Genomic DNA, 12,245 nt, shown 5'->3' with positions numbered 1-12,245 from the left:
TGTGTGATGAGAAGTTTAAAATATATTTTAGCAAATTTGAAATATATAATATATTATTAACAAGTGTACTCATGGTGAATTATAATAGAACAAGCTTATTCTCCTGCTGTAACTAAAATTTTATACCCTTTGATCAACATCTTCCTTTTCCCCATTCCTCTTCTTTGCAAAAGCCTTACCACCTCTTTATCTCCTATTTCTGAGCTAGACTTTTTAGATTTCTCATGCAAGTGAGATCATACAGTGTTTGTCTCTCTGAGCCTGGCTTATTTTACTTAATGTAATGTTTACCTGGTTCATTTATATTGCAAATGAAGGAATTTTTAAAGAAAATATAGTATTTCACTGAGTATGTAACACATTTTATCTTTTCATCCATCATTGAGCACTTAGGTTGCTTCCATATCACAGTTATGGAGCATAATTCTAAAATGAACATCATAAGAGTGAAAATAGCTCTTCAATATGCTGATTTCAATTCCTTTGGTTACTTCAATTTCAATTGAAATTATTTCAATTCCTTTGGTTATAAATTTGCTAGATTAATTTTTAAGAACTCAAAGTATAAAGCTACTAGAAGAAAAGACAGGGAGAATGGACTACAATGCTGCTCTGGCCCATGATATCTTAAATAGGATTCCAAAAGCAAGATACCAGACTGAAAAATAGATGGAATTTCATCAAACTGAAAAACTTCCATGCAAAGGGAAACAATGGAATGAAGAGACAACCATAGATTGTGAACAAATATTTGCAACACATATCTGTTAATGGAAAATATTAAAATATTTGGAATATTATATAAGGAATATTCAAGTATTCCTTATATAAGGAACTCAAATAATTCAATGATAAGAAAACAAATAACTTGATTAAAGAGTGGTAAAAGGATCTGTACAGATATTTCTCAAAAGAAGAGGTATGAATAGTCAGCATGTATATGAAACTTGTTCAACATTTCTAATCATCAGGAATATACAAATTGAATTCACATAGAAATAGCACACCTGTTAAAAGGACTACTACCAAAAAGGTGAATAAAATATGTTGGTGAGCTATGGAGGAAGAAAAAAAAAACTTGCATATTGTTGGAGAGAATGCAAATTATTATAGTCATTTTAGAAAAATTGTGGAGGTTCCTTAAAAAAAAAAACAATGAAAAAGACTTTAATTCAATGCTTCAGTAATAAAGAACTCTGTATCTAAAAGCAATATTTTTCATATACATACTTCCCTGGCTATTTAGTTTTATATTACCCTGAAACTTCTTGCCTTAATTCTTGGTTTTAAAATTCTGTATGACTGAAAAAGTCCTCATTTCTGATTCGATTATATTTGCCTCATTCTTAAGATCCATGTGGGATGCTGCATCGACCAGGAAAAGAATGTTTTTATTGTTTTTTGCTTTTGAACTAGATCTAAGTAAATCAGAAGAGAAAAATCCTGTCCTTGAGATTACCCTGTTCAGCTTGTTCTGAGAAAACTGCTCATGTTCATGCAAAAATAGCCAGAGGGGCATGATGCTGTGAATAATCCAAATCCCAGTACAGGGCTGGGCCATTCTAAGAACTCAATAGATGCTCACTATTTGTATTAACCAACCCTGTTTCTATGTTGCCTCTGCAGTTAGAAGACAAAGAGAATAAGCCAAAGAAGTGTCATAAAGGAAACAGGGGTGATATTACTGAGAAAATAGGTGCTGTTAACCATGTATGTCCCAGGACCAGCCCTGCATCTTCGCTCAGTTTTCCTTTACTATAAACACCATGGTTTGAACTGGTTCAACGTGTCTTCACATTCATGTGGGTAGAGAAGGAGACTATATATGTTTTTGCATTTTCCACTAAATTAATTGGATTTCTCTTTTGAATAACTAAGATTGTTCCAATAAACACTATGGCACCACCAGGTTCATTTTCTTTTGCAATCTTTGTGTCCTCCTCTGCTTCAATTTTGATAATGGCTATTGATTTCTTCATTAAGTGAAGAAATTTAAAAGTCCAATCTAACGATATGTCTCCCCAGTGAAAACTTAATTTTTAAGAAATTATATTTCTCAGTTGTACAGATTCCATCCACTCCTTTATTAAATATTAATTTTCCCACAAAATGTCCATTCTCAACCATTTAGAGCCATCATTTTCTTGTTTTCTTTAAGATATTGCTTTATCTTTATCCATGGATCCACATGGGAAACATTTTAAATAGAAGAGAAATAATCATCAAACATTTTGTATTTTTAAAGTTAAAGGAAATATATATATATATATTTCCTTTTCCAGCTGCTTTTAATAATTTTCTATCAGAAAATTATTTTGATATAAACAAAATTTGCATTTTAACTTTTACTGTACTTGCAGAGGTTATCAAATAATTTTTCCTTTTTTATTTTAATCAATAACACCAATCTACTTCGAATAATAAACCAACCCTGCATTCCTATAATAAATCATAGAAAATCATTTACACTGTTGGTTTTGATTTGTTAATGTTTAGATTTTGACATTAATGTTTGTGACTGAAATGGCCGTGCAATTTCCCTCTCTAATATCATTGTGCCTGGTGTGGGAATCAAAGATATCTACTGTAATAAAATGAAGGTAGAATGTCCCTTTATTATTTGACTCTGGGATTATTTTTGATAAATAAATTGGTTATTTGTGGGGAAATTAATTAATAATGTGCTTTCTAACAGGAAAATGAAAATAAAGATTATTTCGTGGCTAGTTTTGGTAATTTATATTTTGTTAAATATACATTCATTTATTTAAGTGCAATATACCAATATTAATTTGTTAGAACACTTTCTTATTTTATTTAATCCCTGAAATATCTCTAATTAAATTGTTTCATTGTTAATATTGTTTATTAATGCCTTCCTATCTTGATTTTAGTTTTCATTTCTTTTCTATTTTGTAAGTCCTTACAATTACCAATTTTTGTTATTGTCTTTATTGACCCTTTCTTTTGTATGTTTTCTATTATTTGATTTCTAACTTTATCATTCCCTTACATTTATATGTCTAAGATTCATTACATGCTTCTCTCCATGATTTAAAGCACTGGCTTGGTTCATTAGTTTTCAGTTATTATTTTCTAATTTAAACATGTATATCTTTAAATAATATATTTATTGATTTTGCTTATTGTACAAAATTGATTTGTTATAGCTTTGTGACACAATAATAAACAAATATTTGGTCTATCTCTGTTTCACACAGAACTTCCAAACTCTTAATTTCCTGAATGATACTGGTGCTAGGAACAACTTTTGCTGGATTATTTGGTCTTTGACCCAGGTTGTTGATACAGAGCTCCTGAATCCCTTGAATTTCCTTGGTGCTAGTAGTGTGTTTTGTTGTGATGGGGCAACTCTTAGTGTGGTCCTGTAGAGTTTCAGAATTGATCAGATCACCAAAACAAGCCAGGGAAGCCAGGGTTTGAAATTTATAACTCTTAAGTGCCACAAGCTCCAGAAATGAGAGCAGGGATGGCAGTTGATTTTCTGATACTGCCTGTGTGTTGAAGGATCCATAAAAATTCCCAAACTACTGGAGACAAAGAACTGCCAAGTTGCTAAACACAGCCATCCACTGGAAGGGTGGTGTAGCACATCTCCATGAGGACAGAAGCTCCTGTGCTCCAAATCCTTCAGGGCCTATCTACTTCTTCATCTGGCTCTTCTTCTGTGTCTTTTATGGTATCTTTGTAATTAGTAAATATAAGTAGAAATTTTCCTGAATTTATAAGGAATTTTAGTAAATTATCAAACTGAGGAAAGATATGATGGGAACCTCTAAATTTAAAGCCAGTTGCTCAGAAGTGCAGATGACAACTGAGGATTGCTATAACATCTAAGTTGGGGGTAGAACTGTGGAACTGAGCCTTTAACCTGTCATTCCTGCACTAACTCCAAGTAGTTAGAGTCAAAATTAAATTGCAGATGCCCAACTGTTACCCATAGAAAATTTAAGAATTTTTTGGTAAGAAATACTCACACACTTGCTCTCAGAAATGTTAGTGTAGAAAAATAAGGGCTTTTTTTCTTTTATTCATGTTTGTCAAATCTTATTTTCTTCTAATTTCTGTTAATTGTATCCTTTCTCCATAGTTTAGCAGTTTAAATATATAAGGTTTGTCTTTATTACCTTTATTTTTATTTCTGATTTAATTATTCTGCAGTACTAAGGAATATGAACTGTGTGAAATAATTCTTTATATTTTTAGAGTAGTTTGTGATCTACTAAGTGATCAAATTTTGTAAATATTTTACATGTTATTGAAAATAATATTGTTTTCTAATTGTTGACTGACATTCAGTTTTATTTGTGAAATTGTATATCAACCAATTTGTATTTTTTGTGAAGGTGAAATTCTTTTATTCCTACTGATTTTTTATCAAGCTGTTTTGTATATACATTATTAAGAGATATGTAATAAAATAGTCATGATAGTAAAACTTGTAATGTTTTCCTTGTGGATCTCTTGAATATTTGATTTCTGTTTTCCTTTGAGGTTTCTATTTCTAACCTTCTTTGGTGATAAAAGTATATTTTTAATCTAAACATGTCTTTTCTTTATTATTAGAATTATGAATTACTTAAATGTAGTATTCTTATTTGTTAGTTTTATTTTCCTCTCAATATTGTAATCTAGTTTTCCAAGATAATCTGAATATTTAACATGAATTTCCTTCATTATTTCTGAGAATTCAGGTTCTAATTAAATGCTGTTCCTCAAAATTTGGTTTCTTTCCTTTGGCTCTCTTAAAACACATTTGTCTTTATTGTTCTGCACTGTTAGTGTAAGCTGCCCACACTGCTATTTCCAGTAAATGAAGATTTTGTATGTTCTCTTTGTTCTCTTTTGCTTCCTTTGACTCTCAATCATGGCTCATTTTTCTCTTGTGTGATGTATGATTTTTTGAGAACTAGACATGTCTATCAGATTTTTAATATAGTGATTTTTTTAAAATGTTTTCTTTCATACTTGAAAGTTATTAATGTGATGCTATTTATTGTTTCAGTACTGATGTGCACTGTATAATATTTAAATCAGGTTAAACATGCTGTTGACTCAAACGCCATTTCTTTATCATGAAAGCATTCAGAATTCTTTCTTTTAGCTTTTGGAAATACACAGTGCATGATTTTTGCCAATAGTCATCCTACTGTAAAATACTGTACCAGATCTCTAACAAGAAATTTGTACCCATTGATCAACATTTTCCTACATTGCTCAGTATCTGGTATTCACTATTCTCCTCTCCAACTTCCATGATATCAGCATATTTGCCATAACTAAAAGAGGCAAGAAGCTTCTTAAATGTCATTTTATAAATGTTAGGGCTTGTTTCTCATGTGGGGATTCTTTTATATTCTTATCTCAGGCTTTATTTCTACCATGATTTATATCCTCAGTTCATGTTTTGAGGCTGTCAGTGTGGATCCTTCTGGTAAACTGGGTTCCCCACAAAATTACAAGTGGAAGACAAACTTTAAACTCTACTACTTTCCAGTTACTCTGCTATCATGTGATTCTGAAGACTTAAAATTTCTCTTATCTTGTACCTTTACAGATCTGATTCCTTTATGGGTAATTTTAATACTTGCTGTTTTTCAGTTTGCTTTCTCCTGAGAAATAGAACAACATGAAATCTTCAAATATTTTATTTCTCCTGATGGATTTTACATTGTTTTGTAAGGATTTGTCTTTAACTATTGCTTTATCAAGAATTAAAATAATCCTAACTAATGCCATGGGAATATCTACTTTCTTTTGTATTCTTTCACAAATTTCCTTCTAAAAAGGGTTACTCAATATGGAGATGCTATTGGAGATCTATAACAATTTCATACATTTGCATTTAAGTTCATTCATTGGATCAGTTTTCATTGAAACTAATATGCAAGTAGATTAAGTTTGTGATAACTGCTAGGTTTGATCTTCTTCTAGAATACTTAATTTCCCATAATATTTATTTGAGGTACATTTCAATCAAAATAAATTGATACTCTTTCTAAACATCATGGAATATTCTGAATGCATCTAGTTAAGACTTAACTTATTCTTGGGTAGATTTTCTTTCCTTTTCCCATGGCTACTGTCTCATGCCCTAACCCATGAGAAAATTACATGTTAACTTTCTTTCCATTCATTTACATTGCTGATATTTTTTTCTTTGTTTTCCTTTCAGAAGTGAATAAGAAAAGGTTTTATTTTTTATTTTAATTAATTTATTTATTTTTTAATTTTTATTGTTGGTTGTTCAAAACATTACATAGTTCTTGATATATCATATTTCACACTTTGATTCAAGTGGGTTATGAACTCCCATTTTTACCCCGTATACAGATTGCAGAATCACATCAGTTACACCTCCATTGATTTACCTATTGCCATACTAGTGTCTGTTATATTCTGCTGCCTTTCCTATCCTCTACTATCCCCCTCCCCTCCCCTCCCCTCCTCTCTTTTCTCTCTACCCCATCTACTGTAATTTATTTCTCCACCTTGTTTTTTTTCCCTTTCCCCTCACTTCCTCTTGTATGTAATTTTGTAAAACCCTGAGGGTCTCCTTCCATTTCCATACAATTTCCCTTCTCTCTCCCTTTCTCTCCCACCTCTCATCCCTGTTTAATGTTAATCTTCTTCTCATGCTCTTCGTCCCTACTCTGTTCTAAGTTACTCCCCTTATATCAAAGAAGACATTTGGCATTTGTTTTTTAGGGATTGGCTAGCTTCACTTAGCATAATCTGCTCTAATGCCATCCATTTCCCTGCAAATTCTATGATTTTGTCATTTTTTAATGCAGAGTAATACTCCATTGTGTATAAATGCCACATTTTTTTTATCCATTCGTCTATTGAAGGGCATCTAGGTTGGTTCCATGGTCTTGCTATTGTGAATTGTGCTGCTATGAACACCAATGTAGCAGTGTCCCTGTAGTATGCTCTTTTTAGGTCTTTAGGGAATAGACCGAGAAGGGGAATAGCTGGATCAAATGGTGGTTCCATTCCCAGCTTTCCAAGAAATCTCCATACTGCTTTCCAAATTAGCCGCATCAATTTGCAATCCCACCAGCAATGTACAAGTGTACCCTTTTCCCCACATCCTTGCCAGTACTTGTTGTTGTTTGACTTCCTAATGGCTGCCAATCTTATGGGAGTGAGATGGTATCTAAGGGTGGTTTTGATTTGCATTTCTCTGACTGCTAGAGATGGTGAGCATTTTTTCATGTACTTATTGATTGATTGTATGTCCTCCTCTGAGAAGTGTCTGTTCAGGTCCTTGGCCCATTTGTTGATTGGGTTATTTGTTTTCTTATTGTTTAATTTTTTGAGTTCTTTGTATACTCTGGATATTAGGGCTCTATCTGAAGTGTGAGGAGTAAAAATTTGTTCCCAGGATGTAGGCTCCCTATTTACCTCTCTTATTGTTTCTCTTGCTGAGAAAAAACTTTTTAGTTTAAGTCCCATTTGTTGATTTTTGTTATTAAATCTTGTGCTATGGGTGTCCTATTAAGGAATTTGGAGCCCGACCCCACAATATGTAGATCAGAGCCAACTTTTTCTTTTATCAGACGCAGAGTCTCTGATTTGATATCAAGCTCCTTGATCCATTTTGAGTTAACTTTTGTGCATGGCGAGAGGAGGGGATTCAGTTTCATTTTGTTGCATATGGATTTCCAGTTTTCCCAACACCATTTGTTGAAGATGCTATCCTTCCTCCATTGCATGCTTTTAGCCCCTTTATCAAATATAAGATAGTTGTAATTTTGTGAATTGATGTCTGTGTCCTCTATTCTGTACCATTGGTCCACCCACCTGTTTTGGTACCAGTACCATGCTCTTTTTGTTACTACTGCTCTGTAGTATAGTTTGAAGTCTGGTATCACTATACCACCTGATTCACACTTCCTGCTTAGAATAGCATTTTCTATTCTGGGTCTATTATTTTTCCATATAAATTTCATGATTGCTTTATCTATTTCTGCAAGAAATGCCGTTGGGATTTTGATTGGCATTGCATTAAACCTATAGAGAACTTTTGGTAATATCGCCATTTTGATGATGTTAGTTCTGCCTATCAATGAACAGGGTATATTTTTCCATCTTCTAAGATCTTCTTCTATTTCTCTCTTTAGGGTTCTGTAGTTTTCATTGTATAAGTCTTTCACCTCTTTTGTTAGGTTGATTCTTAAGTATTTTATTTTTGGGGGGGATATTGTGAATGGAGTGGTTGTCCTCATTTCCATTTCAGAGGATTTGTTGCTGATATACAGGAATGCCTTTGATTTATGTGTGTTGATTTTATATCCTGCCACTTTGCTGAATTCATTTATTAGCTCTAATAGTTTCTTTGTAGACCCTTTTGGGTCTGCTAGTTATAGAATCATGTCATCTGCAAATAGTGATAATTTAAGTTCTTCTTTTCCTATTTTTATGCGTTTAATTTCTTTCGTCTGTCTAATTGCTCTGGCCAGTGTTTCGAGAACTATGTTGAACAGAAGTGGTGAGAGAGGGCATCCCTCTCTTGTTCCAGATTTTAGAGGGAATGCCTTCAATTTTTCTCCGTTCAGAATGATGCTAGCCTGAGGCTTAGCATAGATAGCTTTTACAGTATTGAGGTATGTTCCTGTTTTCCCTAGTTTTTCTAGAGTTTTGAACATAAAGGGATGCTGTACTTTGTCGAATGATTTTTCTGCATCTATTGAGATGATCATATGGTTCTTATCTTTAAGTCTATTGATGTGGTGAATAACATTTATTGATTTCCGTATATTGAACCAGCCTTGCATCCCAGGGATGAATCCTACTTGATCGTGGTGCACAATTTTTTTGATATGTTTTTGTATCCGATTCGCCAAAATTTTATTGAGAATTTTTGCATCTAGATTCATTAGAGATATTGGTCTGTAGTTTTCTTTCTTTGAATTCTCTTTGTCTGGTTTAGGAATCAGGGTGATGTTGGCCTCTTAGAATGAATTTGGAAGTTCTCCCTCTTTTTCTAGTTCCTGGAATAGCTTGAAAAGTATTGGTATTAGTTGTTCTTTGAAGGTTTTGTAAAACTCTGCTCTATACCCATCCGGTCCTGGGCTTTTCTTAGTTGGTAGTCTTTTGATGGTTTCTTCAACTTCCTCAATTGATATTGGTCTGTTTAGGTTGTCTATATCCTTCTGACTCAATCTGGGTAGATCATATGACTTAAGAAATTTATCGATGCCTTCACTATCTTCTATTTTATTGGAGTATAAGGATTCAAAATATTTTCTAATTATCTTCTGTATTTCTGTAGTGTCTGTTGTGATATTGCCTTTTTCATCCTGTATGCTAGTAATTTGAGTTCTCTCTCTTCTCTTCGTTAGCATGGCTAAGGGTCTGTCGATTTTATTTATTTTTTCAAAGAACCAACTTTTAGTTTTGTCAATTTTTTCAATTGTTTCTTTTGTTTCGATTTCATTAATTTCAGCTCTGATTTTAATTATTTCTTGCCTTCTACTTCTTTTGCTGTTGTTTTGCTCTTCTTTTTCTAGGATTTTGAGATGAAGTGTGAGATCATTTATTAGTTGGTTTTTCCTTTTTTTAAGGAAAGAACTCCAGGCAATGAATTTTCCTCTTAGCACTGCTTTCATTGTGTCCCATAGATTCCAATATGTTGTGTCTATGTTTTCATTTATCTCTAAGAATTTTTTAATTTCCTCCTTGATGTCTTCTATAACCCATTGATCATTCAGTAACCTATTGTTCATTTTCCAAGTGATGCATGATTTTTCCTTCCTTCTTTTGTTGTTGATTTCCAGTTTCATTCCATTATGATCAGATAAGATGCATGGTATTATCTCTACTCCTTTATAATGTCTAAGAGTTGTCCTGTGACATAATATATGATCTATTTTTGAGAAGGATTCATGTGCTGCTGAGAAAAAAGTGTAACTGCTTGATGTTGGGTGGTATATTCTATATATGTCAATTAAGTCTAGGTTGTTAATTGTATTATTGAGTTCTATAATTTCTTTATTCAACTTTTGTTTGGAAGATCTGCCCAGTGGTGAGAGAGGTGTGTTGAAGTCTCCCATAATTATTGTTTTGTGGTCTATTTGACTCTTGAACTTGAGAAGAGTTTGTTTGATGAACATAGCTGCACCATTGTTTGGGGCATATATATTTATGATTGTTCTGTCTTGTTGGTGTATGGTTCCCTTGAGCAGTATGTAGTGTCCCTCTTTATCCCTTTTGATTAACTTTGACTTGAAATCTATTTTATTTGATATGAGTATGGACACTTTTGCTTGTTTCCGAAGTGCATATGAGTGGTATGATTTTTCCCAACCTTTCACCTTCAGTCTATGTATGTCTTTTCCTATCAAATGTGCCTCCTGTAAGCAGTATATTTTTCGATCTTTTTTTTTTTTTGATCCATTCTAGTAGCCTGTGTCTTTTAATTTTAAGTTTAAGCCATTAACATTAAGGTTATTATTGAGATATGGATTGTTCTTCCAGCCATATTTGTTTATTTATGTTACTTAACATGGTTTGTTTTTCCTCTTTGATTATTTTTCCCCTTTACTGTACTACCTCCCACTATTGGTTTTCATTGTTATTTTCCATTTCCTCTTCCTGTAATGTTTTGCCGAGGATGTTTTGAAGAGATGGTTTTCTAGCTGCAAATTCTTTTAACTTTTGTTTATCGTGGAAGGTTTTAATTTCATCTTCCATCCTGAAGCTTAATTTCACTGGATACACAATTCTTGGTTGGAACCCATTTTCTTTCAGCGTTTGAAATATGTTGTTCCAGGATCTTCTTGCTTTCAGAGTCTGTGTTGAAAGATCAGCTGTTATCCTGATTGGTTTACCCCTAAATGTAATCTGCTTCCTTTCTCTTGTAGCTTTTAAAATTTTCTCCTTATTCTGTATGTTGGGCATCTTCATTATAATGTGTCTAGGTGTGGATCTTTTATGATTTTGCACATTCGGTGTCCTGTAGGCTTCTAGGATTTGGGATTCTGTCTCATTCTTCAAGTCTGGGAATTTTTCTCGTATTATTTCGTTGAACTGATTGCTCATTCCTTTGGTTTGGACCTGTATACCTTCCTATATCCCAATGACTCTTAAGTTTGGTCTCTTTATGTTATGCCATATTTCTTGGATGTTCTGCTCATGGTTTCTTAAGAGTCTCGCTGAGCTGTCTATGTTCTTTTCAAGTTGAAATACTTTTTCTTTATTGTCTGATGTTCTATCTTCTAAGTGTTCTACTCTGCTGGTAGTATTCTCATTTGAGTTTTTAAGTTGGTTTATTGCTTCCTGCATTTCTAGGATTTCTGTTTGTTTTTTATAACCTCTATCTCCCTGTTTAGTTGATCTTTTGCTTCTTGGATTTGTTTATGTAATTCATTGTCGAAGTGATCTTTCATTGTCTGATTTTGCTGTCTAATGTCTTCCTTGAGACTCCAGATCATCTGAAGCATGTAAATCTGAATTCTTTATCTGACATTCCATCTGCTGCAGCTATTACCTCTTCTAAAGTTGAGTTGAACTGCATTGCTTGTGGTCCTTTCTTTCCTTGTCTTTTCATACTGCTCGCTTTTCTTTCTGCTTGGTGAAACTGTTGTGTTATTGAATTTTCCCTCTATATATTTATATTGCTCTTGTATACTTGCAAAGTCTCCCTTGCACAGGTGGGTGGCGGCTGTGCTCCTCCTCCAATAGTGGTAATCTGTCTACCACGCTGGCGGGCCGCTGGGCCTGTTCTCCAGGTTGCAGGTTTGCCTACCTTGCAAGCGCGGGCATCGGCTGTGCCCCTCCTCCAATTGGGGTGATCTTTCAACTAGGCTGGCAGGCCGCTGGGCCCCTTCTCTGGGACTCGCTGTCTGCCTACCTTGCTGGAGGCAGCTGGGCCCTTCCTCCAATTGAGGTGATGTGTCTACCACACCGGCGGGCTGCTGGGTCTGTTCTCCCTGTCGGTTGCAAGTCTGCCTACCTTGCAGGCACCAGCGGTGGCTCATCCCCTCCTCCAATTGGGATGATGTGTCTACCCTGCCGGCAGGCCGCTGGGCCTGTTCTGCAGGTCGGTTGCAGGTCTGCCTTCCTTGCCGGTGTGGGTGGCGGCTCTGCTCTGCCCCTCCTCCAATTGGGGTGACATGTCTACCAAGCTGGCAGGCTGCTGGGCCTGTTCTGGTCGGTCGCAGGTCTGCCTACCTTGCGGGCGCGGGCAGTGGCTCTGCTCTGCCCCTACTCCAATTGGG

This window comes from Callospermophilus lateralis, chromosome 7 (genome assembly GCF_048772815.1).
Source record: "Callospermophilus lateralis isolate mCalLat2 chromosome 7, mCalLat2.hap1, whole genome shotgun sequence".
NCBI lineage: Eukaryota > Metazoa > Chordata > Mammalia > Rodentia > Sciuridae > Callospermophilus > Callospermophilus lateralis.
Note: the sequence above shows the minus strand (reverse complement) of the source record.